The following is an 18534-nucleotide window of genomic DNA, read 5'->3' on the forward strand; positions in this document are numbered from 1 at the left end:
ATGGATTAAGACAATATGTCCTTTTCTGGGGTACATAACAGGTTCAAACCAGCATACCATCTAACTTCAAAAACTATTAAAGGAATCTATAACAATTTCATTATAAATAGAAATAACTCTCAGGACAATGAAAGGAAAAGAATGCAAAATTTTCAGAAGTAAAAAATGTAATGCCTTACTGCTGGAATGAAAATGATTAGCCTAAAGAATGAAGAGACATACAAGATAAAATTCAAACATTAAAGTTACCATGAGTCTATATACTAATAACAATGTATATACATTTTTGTTCTTCATATTCAAAGACACTATTATTGACACCAGTTTCTATATATGATTCAGTGGCTTTTTAGATCAATAAGTGAAGGTCCACAAGGCTGATCTTTGATTCTGAAGTTCAGGAATTGACAAAGCTCAGAGAAATTTGCATTTTCTCTTATTCCCAAAAAGAATAACACACTATGTTCATTTATTCATGCAATTCAATCACTTCCATAATATTCTCATCAATCTAATTCCATAAAGACACCCTATATGTGCCAGATTTAGGTACCAGCTATAAAACAATGAATAAAACACAGCTCTTGTGCACAGTGTTAAGGAAAATTCATAAAGATTTATTTCCAGTAGTTAGAATGTAGCCTGCATAAGGACAGTGATACATCCCAAGCCTAGAACAATCTCACAATTACTAAAAGAAAGAGGCAAAATTTGAATCCAGGATTGTCTGACTCCAAAGTCCATATTCTTATCCAATATGCAAGGACATATCAGTGCTTTTAGAATGAAACCAAAGTCTTAACATGACCTGGCCTGTCCTGTGGTAGGCAAATTAATAACCCTCTCAAAGTTGTCCACATTCTAATCCCTAGAACCTGTGAATATATTAAATTTCATGACAAGGCAGAAATTAAGGGTGAAGATGGAATTAAGGTTGTTAGTCAACTGACCTTAAAATAAAGAGATTATTTTGGCTTACAGGTAAACCCAAAATGATCAGAAGGATCTTTAAATATTATAAATTATATTTATAATATTTATAAGTATTAAATATGATAAATATTATAAAGGAATTAAGCATGGGGTACTTTGTTATAGCAGCCATAAGAGATCAGTACACTGCCAAATACTACTCTCTGTAGAGGTGCCATGCTCTTTGCCATATCTATTTACGGAATCTTCAGATTAAAACTATGTTCCCAAATAGATGACAGGCTCCATGAAGGGAGAATAGAGTCTTCATTTTGCTCACCATTCTGCCATAAAACCCCACCCTAGAGCCTGGCAGAGAATAAACCAAATAAATATTTGTTGAATGAATGCACTCAAGCGAATATGTACCACCAAACTCTTGACTACTCTTCTTTAGGGGGCTATTATTCCAGTTTTTCTTTCCTCTAATGCATTCTGTACAACAAGTCTAGATACATTTTCCTAAACTACCAAATACATAACTCCTCAACTTAAAAGTTCACTGTGTCTCAGTTAACTTTTCATGGATCAAAGTCAATCACTGAGACGTCCATTAGTAAAGCAAACAGCAGTCACTAATTGATTAGCCACGGCTTTGCTGAGTTAAATGGCCTTAAGCAAAACTAATTAACCCCTCTGGACTTCAAGTTCTTCACTCTTAAATCTCAATAGTCTCAGTGATGTTAGAGATCTGGACAGTGATATATTATTCTAAAATTTCCAATCCAGATATTCTAGATCATTTGTTTTCCTGCCTGTTTTACCCTCACCTTCACCTAATGAGGTGAAGCTATAAGTTCTATTATATGTCAAGGCTGTGTTTACTTTTTTTCCCCACCATTGTGGTACTCTACACAATGTCCATCGCAGACACTCAAGAAATGTATGAAGACACTAAATAGATGTTCACTGAAGACATTAAACAAATGTTTACTGAATGCAAAGAAACTATTCCTGATAGAAACTCTCACATTTTTACCAGATCAGGTCTATATCATTTAATTTTCAGGTGTGAGTAAATTAAGGATCTTGGGTTGAGGAATTTATCTTGTGCTATCTGGGTGAGCCCTAAATGCCATCACGTGTGTTCTCACAAGAGAAGGCAGAACGAGATGAGACACAGACAGAAGAGGAGAGGCAATATGATCATAAAAGCAGAGATTGGAGTGATACAAACCACAAATCAAGGAATGCCAGCATCCACCAGAAGCAGGAAGAGATAAGGAATGGATCCTCCCTTACAGCATGTATGTATGGTTATTGTTCCATGTACTATGTTCAGCAGTTCCATTTGTCAATACAGTAGACTGAGTTAGAAAATGGTGTCTAAACAAAGAACCACATCTATATTAAAATTATGTTCTTCTCTCTGTTTTCACAAATGAGATTTGAACTCATTTTTACCTGCAAATAGCTGAAATGGTTTTGATTATGAAGTTACTGTACAGAAATAACTCAAAAGATCTCCATTCTGGCAGACATATACAAGATATGGTTCAGAAGCTGAGTTCAGACAAAAAAATTATGAAAAAGCTAGCAAACATATGAGATAAATTACCAAAGGAGAACTGCTGAAGCAAGTAACACCAATATGTTCCACTGACAGCATGATGGGTATTTACACGCAATTCAAATGACAAATATGGGAGAAGAATAAAACACAAGTTTAAAACAACTGGAATTCTCCCCAGCAATCTGTGTTTGAAGTCAACTCATTGTCTCTACTACAATTGAAAGACAATAAAATATTCTATGTCCTTCTTAAATATATTTATTGTTGACATTTATTATTATAAAGATATATGTAGGCCACCCAAATTCTTTTGCTCTAATACAAGTTGCTTAAATCAATACTTTATTGGAAATCATATTCCTAGTTTGTATGTCTTAGAAACAGCTGATTTCCATTTTTCTATAAGGACTTGCTTTTGTGGGATAAAGAAGGCAAGTTGGGAAAAGAATGCAAACTTCCTCATTCTTTCAAGTAATAGTTCTGATGGAGGGTTGTGCTTTTAGACTGGAATAGGTACAAATTGCTAACCAGTGATTATTACCTGCTGTTAGGAGTGAAGAACACACAATGAAAGTTTAAGTCTCTCCAACTACAAAAGCAAGTAACACATAATCACATTCTTTCTTACAGAAAGTGACTTTTCTCATGGGCTTTTCCAAAGAAAGCACTTGCTGCACAAAATTTATAGTAAGCTCAAAAACAAAGCATTGTTTCTAACTACCATTGCTGGGCCTATGAAAACATCTTTGTTATTTTATTTTAAAAAGTATTTACAGTAATAACACTTTTTTTTACATGGGCAGGAACCAAGAATTGAACCCGGGTAACTGGCATGGCAGGCGAGAACTCTGTCTGCTGAGCCACCGTAGCCCGCCCTACAGTAATAATATTATATTCCAAATGTGATAGATCTCTCTGTGATTTGTTAGTTCAAGTGGCTAAATCACAGAGCAAACAAATTTAATTCTGGTACACAGGAACTACCTTCATCTCTCTTTCCTAGAACATAAAGTATGCCATTAGTGATAAGTGGAATCGAACAGAGATGGAGGATAAACTTTCTTTTTTAATTATCTCATCTTTTCTTAAAACCACTACCAGTTGTCTGCTGATAAGTCCAATGGACATTTGAAATTATTTCTGCAGCTTTACTTCGCTGTTGCATAGGCTACTATGGCCCACTCCCTCAAAATTTTTTCCTATGTCATTTCTTAACATTATCTCCATTATCTCTTTGAAACCTAACTTCTCTTTATAGTTCCCTGGTTCAGTTTCTTTAGTCATCCTCTTAAAAAGTTGATTCTGACCAAGGTTCCATGGAAGGAACATTAGATTTCTTTTCCTACTCTACACTTGGCCTCTGGACAATCACAATATGAACACAGCTTTTACAAGTACTCATATATAAACAGCTCCCAAACCTGCCCTCCCAAAAGAGCTCACATTTTTTCTGAGTTGAAGTCCCAAATTCTAATTGTCTGTAGCAGCCTTGATCTAGATATCTTGAGAGAACCTCAAATACAACATCAAAGTCTGAACTTATCTCTGTTCCCCTACCTCCAAAAATCTAAGTGCATGAGTTTGGGCACTTAGAAACACCTAGCTCTGTCAATGCCTAGTTAATTGCCTCAATTAAATTATTTATATTATTTAAGAATTGATTCATGGCTACTTTGAAGAGCTATTATTATGAGAATTAAAATATATAAGTTCTCCATAAACATAATTTTCCAAGTTTAGTTCTCTTTTCCTGCAGTTTCTATCACACCTAATGATACCATCATCCATCCACCCAGACAGCCAAAGTAGAAACTTGAGAGTCATTTTTGATAGCTCCCCTCTCCCTGCAATCATACCAAGTACTAACACACCTTGAACCATTTACCATTTGTATCTCTGGCATTTATCCCTTGTGCAGAACTACCCTTGTTTTAATTCAGATCCTTGTCATTTCTCCTCTGGACAATTGCAAATACCCACTTAAATCCTTATTTTTAATTTAATCTTTATAGTAATCCTCTAAACATAAATAATACTTGTGGTTCCCTCTTGGCAAAGGTTGATGTTTATATTTTTTAGCACAGGGCCTAGGTATCTTTTCCATCTGGGACCCTCCTGTCTTTTAACGTATAAAGTGCCAGTTTTCCCAGTAACTTATTATTCAGTTACAAATTATTGATGTTGCATTATAATTATTTCTCTCTCTCTGCTTTGGACTGTGTGCCCTGTCATGGGTAGAGAGTCTGTCTTTCTACTCTTTCATACTATGATATAATACCTGGTGTAAAGTCTGAACAGAATAAATGCTTGCTGAACTAAAATTCTGTACAGCTTAAAACAAATATTACTCAACAACAAACAGACAGACAATCCAGTTACAAAATGGGAAAAAGACTTGAACAGACACTTCTCAGAAGAGGAAATACAAATGGCCAAAAGGCACATGAAGAGATGCTCAATGTCCCTGGACATTAGAGAAATGCAAATCAAAACCACAATGAGATATCATCTCACACCCACCAGAATGGCCATTATCAACAAAACAGGAAATGACAAGTGCTGGAGAGGATGTGGAGAAAGAGGCACACTTATTCACTGTCGGTGGGAATGTCAAATGGTGCAACCACTGTGGAAGGCAGTTTGGCGGTTCCTCAAAAAGCTTAATATAGAATTGTCATATGACCCAGCAATACCATTGCTAGGTAGCTACTCAGAGGACATAAGGGCAAAGACACAAACGGACATTTGCACACCAATGTTTATAGCAGCATTATTTACAACTGCAAGGAGATGGAAGCAGCCAAAATGTCCATCAGCAGACGAGTGGCTAAACAAACTGTAGTATATACATACAATGGAATATTATGCAGCTTTAAGAGAGAATAAACTTATGAAGTATGTAACAACATGGATGAACCTTGAGAACATTATCCTGAGTGAGACTAGCCAAAAACTAAAGGACAAATACTGTATGGTCTCATTGATATGAACTAACATTAGTGAATAAACTTGGAATATTTCGTTGATAACAGAGACCATCAGGAGATAGAAATAGGGTAAGATATTGGGTAATTGGAGCTGAAGGGATACAGACTATGCAACAGGACTGGATACAAAAACTCAGAAATGGACAGCACCATACTTCCTAACTGTAATATAATTATGTTAAAACACTGAATGAAGCTGCATGTGAGAATGATAGAGGGAGGAGGGCTGGGGACATAAATGAAATCAGAAAGAAAGATAGATGTTAAAGATTGAAATGGTATAATCTAGGAATGCCTAGAGTGTACAATAATAGTGAAATGTACAATGTACAAATTTTAAAAATGTTTTTTGCATGAGGAAGAACAAAGGAATGTCATTATTGCAGGGCGCTGAAAATAATGGCAATTAATATTTTAAAATGTCACCTTATGTGTGAGACTAAAGCAAAAAATATTTACTTGTTACAAAATTTATATTTTGACTACTGCATTTCCTAATATAACTTATGTAGACAATTTGATTGAACGCCATATGTACTTGGAATCTCAGATAGGACATGAGATTTTGTTGGTTTGTCCAGAGTGATGCCCCAATGAATCCCAGAGTGATTTGACCAGTGAGTGGAAAAGTATTTGCAAAGCCCCGTTCGGGGAATGGTGAGAACAGGGTGAAATTCAACTTCCCCAAGTTGAATTCTTGATATTCTCACAAGCAGTGTGGACAACCAAAGCTATAGGCTGAGCCCCCAGTCTTGGGGTTTGTTCATATGAAACTTAACCCCACAAAGGATAGGTCAAGCCTACTTAAAATCTAGGCCTAAGAGTTACCCACAAGAGAGCCTCTTTTGTTACTCAGATGTGGCCTCTCTCTCCAGCCAACACAAAGAGCAGTCTCACCACCCTCCCCCTCTCTGCATGGAACATGACTCCCAGGGGTTTGGACCTTCCTGGCAATGTGGGACAGAGATCCTGGAATGAGCTGAGACTCAGCATCAAGGGATTGAGAAAAAACCCTAGAATGAGCTGAGAATTAACATCAAGGGATTGAGAGAACCTTCTCGACCAAAAGGGGGAAGAGTGAAATGAGACAAAATAAAGTGTCAATGGCTGAGAGATTCCAAACAGAGTCGAGAGGTTATCCTGGATGTTATTCTTACGCATTAAGTAGATATCACCTTGTTGTTCAAGATGTAGTGGAGAGGCTGGAGGGAACTGCCTGAAATGTAGAGCTGTGTTCCAGTAGCCACGTTTCTTGATGATGATTGAACAATGATATAGCTTTCACAATGTGACTGTGTGATTGTGAAAACCTTGTGTCTGATGCTCCTTTTATCTACCATATCAACAGACGAGTAGAGCATACGGAATAAAAATAAATAATAGGGGGAACGAATGTTAAAATAAATTTAGTTTGAAATGCTAGTGATAAATGAAAGCGAGGGGTAAGGGGTATGGTATGTATAATCTTTTTTTTTCTGTTATCGTTTTATTTCTTTTTCTGTTGTCTTTTTATTTCTTTTTCTAAATAGATGCAAATGTTCTAAGAAATGATGAATATGCAACTATGTGATGATATTGAGAATTGCTGATTGTATATGTAGAATGGAATGATATGTTAATTTTAAAAAAACAAATATTTATGGCAGTAAAAGAGTGCTTTCTATATCTAAAATGAATACACTGTTAAAAGGCAAAAAAAACAGAGAATTTCTTCCAGCTCAACAACATTTATCCCAAGAGCGAAAAGAAATTTCTGCTGTAAATAATGAAAATAGCCATATCAGAAAACCTTGCCCATTAGAATTGAATAATTCAACTCAATTTAGTAATCTATGCTTAGGATGGGGGATATGTGAAGCCATAGGATGCTGTTCCTAACTTGAACTAAAGCCACAGAGTACTGCATTCACATTACCCCAGGCAAATCTGAGCAGTGGGTAGAGAAGGACCTGGTAGGAGCCAACTTGCTTGAAAGACAGGAAAAAAAATATCTAAGGAAAAGAAGGGGGTTATAAGCTTGGCCTAATAACAAAGCCTTAGCATTCAAGAAAATGTCATTCTTAATAATGTGTCATTAGAATTTACTGTCAGTCCAGAAAAGCAACAAGAAATATCAGTGACTTAAGAAGAGATAGGAATTTAAATAAAACTTGTAGAAGATGTTTCAGTAAAATTATTAAAATCTTGTCATGGAGGGGGTGGCAGGTAGGGACAGACAAGCAACACTGCTTTAGGGAACTTACCTTAATGTGATAAACTCAAAAGAATGGTGTTTGGTCCCACAAGTTTCCAGTGAATCAAAAGGGGTGCCACTAGGGAGTACAGAACACAATGGGTGATGGTGGGCCCATTATTAATGAAGGCTCACAGCAGTCAGCAGGAACAGTTCTGAGTCCTCTGCAAATGCGGGGCACAGCCCACTTATGCAATGGAGCTTAACAATGGTGGTGGTACTTAGAATACATTGCAATATGCAGTCCAAAGGGCACTGGTATTCAACACAAGCAGCAACACCTGGTAGGAGCAGTAGCCCCTGGCAAAAATAAGTGAACTTCCAGCAAAGGAGCAGAGTGCTCTCACACCAGGCAGTGGGTTGAATAATGTCCTAAAATTCATGTCCATCAGGAATCTCAGAATATATTATTTGGAAATAGAGTTGGTTAAGAATTTTGAGATCAAAGTATCTTGGATTTAGGGTGGTCTTAAATCCAATGACGTGTATTTATAAAAGAAAGGAGAGAGTTTTGGATACAGAGACACAAAAACATAGGGAGAAGGCAAGCAAAGATGGAAGCAGGGACTGGAGTGATGCCGCTGCAAGCCAAGGAACACCAAGGACTGTGGGCAAACACCAGAGCCAGAAAGAAACAAAGAAGTCTTCCCTATAGGCTTCCGGGGCAATATAGTCCTGCTGACACCTTGATTTCAGACTTCTGGCCTACACAAACCACCCGGTTGTGGTACTTTGTTATGGCAACCCTAGGAATCTAATACACTACGTGTTACTGATTAGAGATATATGTACGTTTAAGAAAAACTCTAGGGACTACCCAAGTAGCCACAGGAGAAAGGATTTTGCTGAGAGAGTAGAACCTGCAAAAGCAAGTAAAGGCAAGAGCTAGTAAAACAGGGGTGTTAGTTGTCAAGGGAAATAAAGTCTTTTTTGTTTTCTCTACATTATTCCTATTTTTTTCAATACTAAACAGAAGATATTATTGTTTTTCTCAGAAATCTCACTGATACAAAATAATGATAAAGCAAAGCTTGAATATCAAAGAAGTGATTAGTCAGAATCATTATTATTATTAATAAATAGCCTGTTTTGCTAATATGCAATGCATATCACAATGCAGTATTAAAATAAAATCTTGCTTTTAGGGTAATAATTTAACCATTCTTTATTTGTACAAAATTAAGATCACTGGAAAGGTAAAGGGATTTGAGAAATGACAAACGCTCTTTAGTTAATGTTTCATATGAATCGACTAATTAGATAATTAAGATATAAAAGAGAGGCACTGTAATGTGTAAGCTATAATTGTTATTTTCATTAATATATTTACAAAATGCCAATTTGCATTTTCTAGGAAAAAATCAATTTTCATGGAGAACAAATCCTATCCCTCTTGACAAAAATGGAGGAGCAACAGCACAGAAATGGTAAGAATATGAAAGCTGAAAAATGAGACCTATCACAGTTCTACCTGTGTGACATGGGCCAGATTATCACTTTGCAACCTAGATCCCTTATCAATAAATTCAAAGGCAAATTACATTTGACTATAACAAGCTATGACTATAACAAGCTATAGCTTCATCAACTAACTATATATAAACATAACACTATTTTATTCACTTCTCAATAATAATAGTAGCAGCTAAGATACACCAGAGATGCATTTCCAAATGGTCTTACTTTTTTAAAATGGTTTTCATCCCAAACAAAACCCTGATTTTTTCCTATTCAATAAATGTCAATTCATATTTTACAGAAATACATTAAAGTATTTCATATTGTGTGAAACATGACTGCTGCCATCAGGAACTAAGAATCCATTTGGAGAGATGTGACAAAAAATTGGCAGCATGAGTTATGTTTAAATAAATGGCAACAATGAAGTTAATTACAATATGGAGTAGGGAGGCATTACTATTGAATGAAGTGATTAAGACAATATTTGAATTGGGCCCTTAAGATAGAAAGGAATTAAAAGCAATGACTGGTGGAAGGAATTGGGAATAAATGTATTCAAGGCAAAGACAAATATAAATAAAGTCATGGAGTTACAAAAGCACCAAGGCTAATGTGCTGGTTTGAAACTGTTACACACGCCAGGTCACTGTGCCCAGGTCACTGGAGTTGAAATAGTTCCTGTTATTTTACTTATTTATTTATTTATTTGTTCCTTTATTATTTTATTTATCTATTTATTTATTTTTAGGAAGAGAAGGAGGGAAGAAAAAGAGAAATAGAGAAAGAGAAAGAAAGAGAGGAAAGAAGAAGGGAAAAAGGAAAGAGAGAAGAAGGGGGAAGGAGGGAAGGCAATGTGGGCAGGAGAGCACCATATTTCCCCATCTGTTCTCAAAATTTTCTTTCAAGTCATATACTAGAGCCAAACATTAGAGGAAGCTGCACTGATTTTCTGTCTGGAAGCCAATCACTTCTTGGTCTATTATTCAGAGCAACTCATCGGCTCACCTGAGACTTGACATGTCATCTTTGTCAGAGTCATAATATCAAGATTATACAGTATCTATTTTTTTGCATCTGGCTTATTTCACTGAGGATTATGTCTTCAAGGTTCATCCATGGTGTCATATGCTTCAGGATCTCATTTTGCCTTGATGCTGCGTAATATTCCATTATATGTATATACCACATTTTGTTTATCTACTGTCTGTTGATAGCCACTTGGATTGTTTCCATCTTTTAGCAATTGTGAAAAGTATTGCCATGAACATTGATGTGCAAATGTCTGTGTCACTGCTTTCAGCTCTTCTGGGTATATACCAAGTAGTGGTATTGCTGGGTTGTTTGGCAACTTGATGCTTAGTTTTTTGAGGAATCACCAATTGCCTTCCATAATGGCTGTACCATTATACCATTGCACCAGCAGTGAATAAATGTTTCAATTTCTCCACATCCTCTTCAACATTTGTAGTTTCCTTTTTGTTTAATGGTAGCCATTCTTACAGTTGTAGGATGATATCTCATTATGGTTTTAATTTGCATTTCCCTTATACCTAAAGAAGATGAGTAACTCTTCATGTGCTTGTTAGACATTTGTATTTGTTCTTCAGAAAAATGTCTCTTCATATCTGTCGCCTATTTTATAATTGGCTTATTTTTTCTTGTTGAACAGTATAATTTCTTTATGTACACATGATATCAAACCTTTATCTGATGTATGGTTTCCAATTATTTTCTCCCATTGAGCTGGCACCCTGTTCACCTTTTTCATAAAATCCTTTAAGGCACAGAAGCTTTGAATTCTGAGGAGCTCCCACTTACCTATTTTTTCTTTCATTGTTTGTGTTTTAGGTTTAAAGTTCAGGAAACTACCTTCTATTATTAGGGCCTGAAGATGTTTTCTTCCAGACATTTTATAGTACTGGCTCTTACATTTAGGTCTTTAATCCACTTTGAGTTAATTTTTTAATAAGGTATAAAAGATGGGTCCTCTTTCATTCTTTCGACTATTGATATCCAGTTTTCCCAAGCGCTTTTATTGAAAAGAGTATTCTGTCCCATTCAGTAGATTTGGGAGCCTTGCTGAAGATCAACTGACCAGAAATTTGGTGGTCAATCTCCATGCTCTCAATTCAGTTCCACTGATCAATACTTCTATCTTTGTGCCCTTACCACGCTGTTTTGATGACTATGGCTTTGTAATAAGCTTTAAAGTCAGAAGTGTTAATCATCCCACTTCGCTCTTCATTTTCATTCATCTCCAGATATTTAGCATTTTCTCCAAACACTTCTTCTTTGACTCACTGATTGTTTAAAAGCATGTTGTTTAATCTCCATATATTTGTAAAAGTTCTGGTTCTTGGGTGATTGTTAATTTCCAACATAACTCTGTTGTTGTCAGAAAAAGTGTTTTGAATAACTTCAATCTTCTTAAATTTATAAAGACCTGATTTGTGTCCCATCATATGATCTATCCTGGGGAATGTTCCATAAGCACTAGAAAAGAATGTATATCCTGATATTTTAGGGTGTAATGATCTACCCATATCAGTTAGGTCCAATTAATTTATCACATTGTTTAAATTCTCTATTTCTTTATTGATCCTCTGTCTGGTTGTTCTATCAACAGAGAAGAGTGGTGTATTGAAATTTCCCACTATTATTGTTGAAATGTCAATTGCTCCCTTGAATTTAGCCAGTACTTGCCTCAGGTACTTTGGAGTTCCTTGATTGGGAGCATAAACACTTATGATTGCTATTTCTTCTTGGTGAATTGTCCCTTTTAATTAACATATAGGATTAATATATATCTTTTCTTGTCTTTTGTGATATTTTTACATTTAAAGTAAATTTTATCTGACATTCATATAGCTACCCCTGCTTTCTTTTGGTTAGAATTTGCAGAAAATGCCCTTTTCCATCTTCTCTCTTTCAATCTATTTATATCCTTAGGTCTAAGACAAGTCTCTTGTAAGCAGCATATAGATGGATCATATTTTTTAATCCATTATACCACTCTGTATCTTTTAACTGGTGAGTTTAACATTCAGAGTTATTACAGTTAAGGCATTTCTTGAATCTACCATCTTATACTTTAGTATTTATTTATCAGATCTACATATTCTTTTCCCTCTTTTTTTATAATCCTTTAAGTTACCCTCACTATTACTCTTCACAATTCTGTACTGTCCTCCAAACCTTCCTCTCCTTTTTTTCAGTCAACAGACCTCACTTTAGTGTTTTTTGTAGGGCAAATCTTTTGTTGGGAAATTGTCTTACCCTTTGTTTTTTAGTGAAGGTTTAATCTCTCCCTTGATTTTAAAGGACAGCTTAGCAGGACAAATAATTTTTGGCTGGAAATCATTCTCATTCAACATCTTAAATATATCACACCACTGCCTTCTCACATCCATGGTGGCTGTGGAGTAGTCTGAGCTTAGTCTTATGTAGGTTCTATGTAGTGAATCACTTTTCTCTTGGTGCTTTCATGACTTTTGCTTCTCTTCAATATTTGACATTCTGAATAGTAAGTGTGTTGGAGTAGGCCTTTTTGGATTTATTCTATTGGGGGTTCATGGAACTTCTTTTATTTGCGTATTTATGTCTTTTGTGAGAGTTGGGAAGTTTTCCCCTATTATCTCTTCAACTGGCCTTCCTATTCCTTCACACTTCTCTTATTCTTTTGGGAGACCAACAATTCTTATATCTGTGTGCTTCATGTTATCTATCATTTCCCTGAAATCTAATTCCATTTTTTTCATCTTTCTTGCCACCTGTTCTTTTATGTGTTCAAGTTCAATTGTCCTATCTTCTAATTTGCTTATTCTTTCTTCCGCCTCTTCAAATTTGTTGTTGTGTATCTCTAGTATACTTTTAATTTCATCTGCAGTATCTTTAATCTTTCTGAGATCTTATATTTTTGTTATTTATTCTGTCAAATTCTTCTTTATGCTCTTCCAGTCTTATTTTAATATCTTTATGCTGCTCTGAATATTGTTGATTAGTTGCTTCAGAGTCTCAGGTGATTTAATTACCTCATTTGACTCGACCATATCTGCAAGAGTTTTAACACACTTTATGATTTTCCACTGTACACAGGGATCTAAATGTCTTAATAAGATTATTTTGTAAGTTAGTTTCCTTTATGCATCTATGGCTTTGTATTTCAATTTGCATTGAAAGTCCCCTTTTGGACTTGTTTTGTCAGTCCTTCTCTTCCAAACCAGGTCCTGTGGGGATTGCCACTATCCTTAAAGCTCTATTAAGAGGTAGGCAGACAATTTGTCAAACTGCACTTTCCACTCCTTCCCAGCTGATAGTACTCTTGAGCTACCTCTTCCCCTCAGGACCACCTGTCCCTGGCTACAGGTATCAGCTAAATTAATTAGAAATCTGATTTAATTCCAGCACAGGCCCACCGCTTGTGTGTTTGATGATTCTGGTGGTCCCCAAACTCTTACTTGGGATGATCATGGACTGTGGGACTGAGTTTTTCAACTTCATCTGCTCAGATCCAATCTGGAATTATCTGGCAGGTTGTAGCAGCACACAGTTTGGTGGCTTCCTTGCCCTTGCCTCTCCGGTTGTGTACTCCTGAGGTCTCTGGGCCTCCATCGGGGGAGGAGAGTGATATCGGAATCCAAAACAATTCTCTCTCACTGGCCAGTTGTCAAACCAGCAGCACTCTGGGTTTCTCCTAACTCCTGGAGGAAGCCCCATAGTCTCTACTGAAATAAACCAGATACCTGTGGTGGGGAGTAGAAACTGTACTCTGACTAATTGAGTCTTTGTAGGCAAGGAAAGCAAGTCTGTTAGCTTCCAAGTTCCCCCCAGGTAATTCCTGGTTTGTGGAGCCATAAGGGAAAATCTCCCTAGCCGGTTGATGGGGTAGGCTGGAATTGTGGTGGCGCTCACTCCATTCTTTCTATTACAATATCTCCACTTTTTCATTTAGAGTCTCCTAGGTAGAGATAAAGACTCTCTCATCACTCATACGTTGGAACTGCTGTCCCAGTCATTTTTCAGTCCTTCCTCTCATTATTGCATGGAGCTGGGGTGAACACAGCCTCTCCTATTCCATCATCTTGCCGGAAGTCTGAGTGTGACTGTATGATTAGATGGAGATGTGACTCTGCCTATTCAAGGTGGGTCTTGATTAGTTTACTGGAGTCCTTAAAAGAGCTGACATAGATTCAGACATTGGAAGATGCTTGGAGTGCTGACAGAGAGCAAGGACCCAAGATCCAGACATTTGGGAATGCAGATGCTCCAGGAGATGCCAGGCACTAAGAGAACCTACAGGAACCAGAGCCCACCCATGAGATGCTAAGCAAAGACCCACAGTATCAAAAAGCCAGAACATAGAAGACAAGAGAAGATAAGAGAAGAACTCCAGTGTTCGCACCAGAGAAGCTAAGAAAGGACCGGACCAGCAGATGCCTTCCCATGTGACAGAGGAAACCCAGATCCATCTGGCCCTTTCTTCAGAGTCAAGGTATCTTTCTCTGGAGGCCTTAGTTTGGACATTTTTATGGCCTTCGAATTGTAAATTTGTAACTTAATAAATCCCCTTTATAAATACCAGATCCATTTCTGGTATTCTGCATTCCAGCATCATTAGCAAACTAAAATAGCTATTAAGGGCTCAGGTGATGTCCCAATTGGTCAAACACACAGTTCTTGAGAATTAGTAATAGAACCTACATTTAATGACTAGAATGATGTATATTTTCCTAAGTTTCTTTATGCACATATAGATATGTTTATATAAAAATGGAGCCATACTATGCCTACAACATAAACTTGTTTTTTCCAATGTAAATATCTACTCTTATTAACTATTCCTTAATGTCATCATGAGAAATTGATGCAATAGCATCACAAATATTACTGAGTGTTTACCATGTCCGTGCTCTGTATAGATGTACCATAATTATTCATCATCTTCTCCACTGGCCATTTATGTTGATTTCACTTTTTTTTTTTTCAATGTCAAATAACATTGAGAAGAACACCCATATACTCTAATCTTTGTATACACTTTTTACTTTCTAAGAGCAATTTTTTAGAAGTTGATTGCTAGATCAAACACCATTTTTGTTTGTACGATTTGTAATATATATGTAAGAAAACTGTATTCTAGAAAGATTATATGGCATGTTTAAGGTGGCTTATTTATGATACTACCCCTTACCAGAATAATGTATCATCCACTTTTTAAAAAGACATTTCCATATAATCTGCATATCTTCTTCTGATAAATTTTCATTCCATTTTGCTGCTTTGTTTTCTCAGTCTGTTTTCTCTATATATGGCTTACTAATATTGTTCTCTTCTCTCTCCCCTCCCTCCCCTCTCCCTTTGAAGGCCTGGCATTTGGTTGAGTATATCAAATAGTCTTTTTTTCTTCAATTTTTTAATTTATTTATTAAATTTAACCACATATAAACACAAACATTCTTACCATATGATCATTCCATTCTTGTTGTTTTAAGACTATTTGATAATTATTGATTAGCATCAAATAGTCTTAAAACAACTTTTTTCCTGGAACTTGAAGTACATCATTTTCAAAGGTGTTCTTTTCCTCTGTGTCTTCAAGTAATATTTTCTTTTCCTTAAATGTTGATATTTTCAAAATAGTCCCTATATTGATTTTTTCCCTTTATTGACCCTTAAGTAAGACAATAGCTATCAAAAGTCAGATATTCTTTTTGTTTTTGAGATCTTTTGTTGGGATTGGTTCTCAACTGGGAGCAATTTTGCCTTCCTCCACCCTACACAGAGGATGTTGGTAATGTCTGAAGACATTTTTGATTGTCACAATTCAGTGGGTATGTTACTGGCATCTACTGGATAGAGGCCAGGGATGCTGCCAAACATTCTACAATGCACAAGACAGCTTCCTACAACAAATAATTATACAGTTGAAAACATCAATGGTGCTGAAAAATCTTATGTTAAAGAACTAGTTTATGTTCATTGATCAGGGTCCAATTCACAAGATTTTGTAGGCATTCATTTACATAATGCAGCTCTGTTGAGATGGATATTGGTCCCAATTCCACTGCTTGGTTCTCAGATCTTCTAAACAGAGTTTAAAAAAAACTATAATTTCCAGCTTTGATTAATTCTAGCTTTCACCAAGGCTTTACCATAGAAAAAGGTAGTCATATATACAAGTTGCCACTGCCAATCTACACCTTATGCACCAATGAATTATTTGCTAGCAGTTAGAGCTTCTTAATGGATGTGTAAATAATGCCACTTAAAAAATCACCACAACTTTGTGGAGTGAGAGTTGTTTTATAGTGGGTACAAAACTTGTTTCTGTGAGTCAGGGGAGAAACTAGGGGTAAGCATATATAGGAGTGCCTTCAATCTCTTTCAGGGGGACTCTATTTTAATGAAGTAAAGCCTGGTTAAGTCTTCCTTAATCCAGTTTCACCTGCCTTATGGTTAGTACAGTTTAGTTCCAGATTTTGGCATACAGTTACCTGTTAGATTTGGTTTTTAATACTTCTGCTAGTTTTTGTCTTGGTAAATGCTTATTAGATATTTTGGTGGAATGTAAGAGGGGGCTTCATTAGAGGCTACAACTCATAAGTCAGTATAAATCCAAGTATAAAATGGTTTAAAATTATCAACAATAATGTATTCCCTAAATTAAACCAATGTTTCTTATCCTCCTTTGCTACACTTCACTGACTTTATTAAACTAACTTCTATTTCAACTTTCACCAAGAGATAAGATGCGTTGATAAAAGTATGCTAATGAAAATATTAATAAAAGAAGCCTATAGATGATAATATAAATATTTGTGAACTTTTAAAAAAGTGAATAACAAAGTGGTAGAAATTCATTTTTCATTCATTCAACAATATATTTACTAAACATAGTAAATATATTACATTAGTTTATGTATGCAATTGTATTAAACATTAATGGGTTAAAGGAAAATGGACAACATACAACTTGCCTCTGGGACCTTATTATTCTTGTAGGTAGAGAAGATAAGAGACAGCATCAATAACTAGGGAACGATGATAAACTAAAATAGACAGATACAAGTGCACTATAAAGTACAAAGAGCATCCAAGATAGAATTTCTAAGAAAGAGTTTGAAAGGATTTTTGGATCAACAGAGCCTGCGTGAATCCAAATAGAAAGCAGGAAAGTTTAATCACAAAGCTTCTAAGAATTTGTGGAAGAAGATGTCTGGTAAGCAGGCAGAATGCTTAAGTTGTTTTCTGAAAATGTGCATGGGTTTGGAAAGGGAAATGGAGTGAGTGGTAAGCTCCAAAGGCAAACATAAAGAACCTTGGTACAAATTACACTCCCCAATGCATTCACCACACCTTCCCCAACTTGCACATACACAATGAAGTGGCAGGTACTAAATTTTTACATGTATCTTCTGAGGTCATCCATGATCTCACTTGTTTTACCTGATACTTAGTGTCTCCAGTAACAGTAAAAGAAGGGGACTTTAAGGGAAATATCTCTAATTTCTGGTTTATAACAAAGAAAGCCATAATCAGAGATTACAAAATGATTAAATTAATAAAAAATAAAGCCTGTAAGAAATAAAGATATTAAGGCAGGAGAAAACTCAAGTTCCGATAAAAGAATGAGGAGTAAATGAACAAGACAGAGAAATGAAGGAGACGGATTAGTGGAACCCTGAGTCTGTAGCAGCATGAAAAAAGATGCATTGTTCCCCAAAGTGTGGGCCCTGGGTCACCTGTATCAGGATTACTTTGGGGACTTAATAGCTGACTCTAAGGCCCCACCCTGGAACAACAAAATCAGGATCTCTTGGAGAAGGGGTTCAAAATTCTGGATTTTAAAAAGTCCCTCAAATATATATTAAATTATATACATTAAAGTTTTGGAGCCAGTTGACTAGAGGGTGAATCTAGTTCTGATTAAAAAGCAATCTTTGAAATCTCCTATAAAGTGTTTCTCAAACTGCAGGTTGTGACTCACTCATTGATCATTATACCAACTTAGTGTACTCAGTAAATGTACTCAATAAATTTATTTTGTAATGACATAGAACAGCATAGCACAACATAAAAAATTACATCCTGGAATAAGGAAAGTATTGCTTTCAACACTTTTGTTTTGGTCACAAATATGTGTGTGTGTTCATTTCTACTCATATGTTCTAGACAGTGACATATAACCCATTCTTAAGGAAGATTATGGTTAAAAAAAAAAGTGTGAAAACCACTGTGTTATGGAACAGTAAGGAATAGTCAGGCAGGAGTAGCAAGTTTGAGATTTTTAGTTCTTGACCTCAGAAGGAGCAGATGGGTATTTGTGATTGGTGATTTCCTGCTGTGTGCTATATAAGCCTGACATGACA

The 18534-nt window shown here is 35.9% G+C and overlaps 1 protein-coding gene and 1 pseudogene across 7 annotated transcripts in view; both read right to left on the reverse strand.

Annotated features, from left to right (window-relative positions):
* The window catches only part of LOC143652665 (ATP-dependent RNA helicase DDX18 pseudogene), a 22952-nt pseudogene extending 9070 nt beyond the window's left edge, over nucleotides 1-13882 (reverse strand).
* Nucleotides 1-18534, reverse strand: part of CEP128 (centrosomal protein 128) — a 667241-nt gene that overhangs the window by 174298 nt on the left and 474409 nt on the right. The window lies entirely within an intron of this gene.

Source organism: Tamandua tetradactyla, chromosome 12 (genome assembly GCF_023851605.1).
Source record: "Tamandua tetradactyla isolate mTamTet1 chromosome 12, mTamTet1.pri, whole genome shotgun sequence".
Lineage (NCBI taxonomy): Eukaryota > Metazoa > Chordata > Mammalia > Pilosa > Myrmecophagidae > Tamandua > Tamandua tetradactyla.